This window comes from Rhopalosiphum maidis, chromosome 4, assembly GCF_003676215.2.
Source record: "Rhopalosiphum maidis isolate BTI-1 chromosome 4, ASM367621v3, whole genome shotgun sequence".
NCBI classification, from domain to species: Eukaryota; Metazoa; Arthropoda; class Insecta; order Hemiptera; family Aphididae; genus Rhopalosiphum; species Rhopalosiphum maidis.
The window spans coordinates 6584944-6589274 of NC_040880.1; positions in this window are offsets into that span (position 1 = coordinate 6584944).

Sequence of the window (4331 nt, forward strand, 5' to 3'; positions counted from 1 at the left end):
GTACGTATCGTGTTTTGTGTCTCGTACGTTCTGATTGGCCGGCGTCGTAATCACTGTATATATATATATATAGCATTCGTGAAAATATTTCGACCAACCCCTCTCCCCTTTCCACGCGATCGATGGGCGTTTGTGGGACTTCGCGTAAAAGCATATATATATATATATTATATAATGATACTATTCAAACACTGCGCACATTATTGTACAATATAATACATCATAACGGGCCGGTATACTTATTATTATAATATCGAGAGCGTTTTTTTTGGATTCTAATACACGACGCTGCGCAAACCGGAGGTGGTAGGTACGTACAAGAAAGGAAATAAAACGCGTACACTCCGTCGGGGAGAAAAAAAAAAACGGTCACGTATAGCTGTTGTATGTTATATTGTGTATATATACCTATATATAGGTACGCGAACCGAGAGTGTTTCCCGTTCGAACTATTATAATATATTATAAGAATAAGTGCGCGGAGAGCGAAATAATAATATATATACCTACGCGCTATATCCGGCGGCGGCCGGGAGTGGGGTGGAAATTGCGGTGGCGGGTGTGCGGGCAGACGGTGGCGCGGCGGGTCCGTCTCCGCCGGGGTAACGGCGTTGGCGCGGCGCGCGATAAATAAAACGAGCCGGCCGAACACGTACATATTATTATATAGCAATGCGCGCGCGAGAAAAACTGCCGCCGGCGGCGATACGGCGCGGTGATAGCGCGTGTCGGTGCCGCGGCGGCGGGTTCGGATTGAAAAGAGACGGAAAAACCCATTGCCGTAATGGAGTGGCCGGGACGCGCGCGTTCGCCGCCGAGAATACCGAATGAGCCGGCGGCGGCCGTAGCGGAGTATAGACGGCGGAGCGCGGCGTCCCCCGGGGACCGTCGAACAAAAGCGCGGACCCATAAAATGGCGTCACCCCCGCCGTCTGCGAACCCCTCGCCGCCACCCGCGCGGCACCGATAATAATAATAATAATAATAATGCGTGCGCGACACAAAAATCCGTATACACACAACACCGCGGGTATTGTGCGTTTTAATCATCGCGCCGCACCAGCCACCGCCGCCACATAAATCTATATATATGTGTGTGTGTGTGTGTGTGTGTGTATACGCGCGCGCACACCCGCGCATTTATACGTAACACTTATGAACGGGCACTACGCGTGTGTGTGTGTGGCACAACTGCGTTGTACAAAGATACGTCGAAAAGTCATCCCCGTGCACAGATATAAGAGCGAACCGTATTGTTATTTTTTGTTCGTGGATATTCGCACGGATAAAAAGAGATGAACAAATTTTTCTGTGTTTGAACCGATACTATTTAAGGTTTTGTAAAATAGCGTTTTTCCTGTGCACAATATAGACATTAAATCATATAACGTTCACTCGTGTTCAATACGTGATGTGTTTTAAGACTTCAAGTACAATTGCCCATCGGTGTGTACCGCAACGAGAATGAATATACTGGAAAATAACTATGCAATAAAATACACGTAGGTACGTATATAAAAGTTGAAAAAACTAAAAAGAACGTCAAAATAAAAGGCTATTGACAAAATCGTGGAAAAATAAGCATATACACAACATATAAAAATAGACTTGAAAATTATGTGAAAAAAATAATATATATATATATATATATATAGATAACGCATAACACTTATTATATTATATAGGTGTACATTTATACGTAGTATTGTAGTGCACCAGTGCACAAATGGGAAAAATTTAAGTATAGATGAGTTTAGGTAAAGATCAATCTCGCGTTTTCACTCGGTTAATAATTTAAAAACTTCTGCTTAAAAACACCTGCAAACAATATATTTGTTTTCAAATAACTACATGCTAACAGTATACATGCATTTTTTTTTTTCGCTTATACTGCTACATTAAGGTGTATAGTTAAAAATTGTATTTTAATTTATAGTATTAGTCATTATTATAAATTATAGTGATAAAATTAAATATATGAATTGTATTTATAGATAATGATAGTATTATAATCAATTAAGAGCCAAAGTAATAAGTAACGTATAATAGCAGGCAATAAAAAATATAAATACAAATACAAAAACTATATTCATTATATATATGCATTATCTGGGTGAAGGAGTAAATTTTCAACCTTGAAATTTCACATCAACGATTAATGATTATGTATATTATCAATATTCACACATAAAAACAATAAAAAAGTCATTTGTATTTTTCTCATATGGGCCACGGCAATCTATGGACGATTTTTTTTTTTTTAAAAAACCGACTAATTTTATGTCTTTTTTAAACGTAAAGTGTATTTGCGGATAGGGTATACGAATAGGCTAGAACGTTGTACGGAACGTCACTCTTATTTTTAAAACAATAATAATTGCGATTATCTAAAAATGGTACTACTAAAGGCCACAAAAAAAACTACATTTCATGCATTATCTGGGTGAAAGAGTAATAGTTTTTAACTTCAAAACTTCACATCAATGATAAGGTGTGTTGCTAAATCTATAAACGCACATAAAAACGTTACGAAAGCCAATTTTATTTTTCTTAATACAGGGCCCACGGTGTCACCAGCTGTTGGCGGTCGATGTGGTTTATATTACCCATAAAGATAAGCTAGAAAATATAGCCAGTACGGCCATGTAAACAAACTATATAGTCTAATGTTATAAAAAAGGGTATTAGCTTTGCCGTTCGTCCCCGTAGTTAGAGTAAAATAATATATGGTTAGGACATGCAAAAAATAAATAGGAAAAAATAGACGAGGTCCGTCTCTTTACGCACTCCCCGCCCCATAATTTGAGCACATGTGCGCGCATATCATGTTAGTATAAATACTTTTGCGACACCCCTTATGCATCCTATATCCGGGTTATTCTACCTCACGACTGACTTGTCGTGTGTGTCTGTGTGTGTATGTACGTGCTCTTAGGCGAGTACGTAATAATATAATATATGTCATTGTGAGTGTGTGTGTGGTAGTATGTGTACGAACGACGAAAGCATTGCGAACATAGTATTGCACATAATAATATATTAATAGTCTCCACCCTATATATATATATATAATATATGTGTGTGTGTGTGTGCGTGGGGGGGGGTAGTACGTGTACGAACTATAGGAAAGCATTGCGAAAATGGTGTTGCACATAATACATTAATAATCTCCACCCTATGTATAATATATATGTATGTACGTGTGTGAGTACGTGTATATTATATACTCGGCGGTGAGCGCTGTGGAAGTCGCAGGGACGTCCAAAAACGGCGACCCTTTTCAAGCCCCCGCCCATTTCATTTGCATGATAATCTCGATCGGATGTTCGTTGACGGTCGTTAACTCGCTTTGAATAATAACGCGCGACCCGCCGCCGATATACATATATATATATACGCGTATTGTGTATCGCACGGGACGCACCTCTGATAGTGTCCCCCTCAGCAGCCACCGCCGCTAAAAAGAGCTTTTCCATTTATATAGGGCCGCACCCCTCTGTTTATAATATTATATTATGCTTGATATATACGCTGTACAGATCGATACATTATACGACTTTATACACTGCGCTGTTAGGTGGGTATATATATATTATCACGATTTCCGCAAGTTCTTATATATTTATATGCAATTTTAAACGTTGCGCACTTGCGCGTATACACGCCTAAGTTTTATACGTACAGTTACATATACTGAGAAAATTAATGCATATAATAGTGCGAAAGAAGAGATGAAATAATAATTTCCAACTCGGAGTAGGACGCACACGTGCCACAAAAAAAAAAAAATTAACCAAGCAAATATAATGCTCAAAATACACTATAAAGTACGAGAGATCACTATACGCGCATCCTCACTCCAGCATGCACTTCACGAAGGAAATACTGGAGAAATACATTTATTTTTTCATAACATAAACTTAAGTCAAAAATTTTAAATGAAGTTATTTTGTTTTACATATATTACTTGCTGCAGGTTATTCAATCTAAAAATAAACTAATAACACTATCGTTGTTGAAACCTCAACAGATAAAAAAAATACAGTACCTATTCATATCGTATTGTATGTAATATATGTATATTGTATATACCTACATAAATATTAAATGTTACTGCATCGTTTTAATAATCAAACGACAGAAAAACTGGGTCAAATTTGAGAGAAAATTGCTTCAAATTTAAAAGGCATCAGTCATCGGTGTTACTTAAATTGTCTTTCTGAATAATGGACAAAATTAAATTGTGTTTTTTTTTTATACCTAATTTGTTGATACCTAGAGTTTCATACATTTATATTTTTATAATCCATTTTCACTTTTCCTGTAAAAGG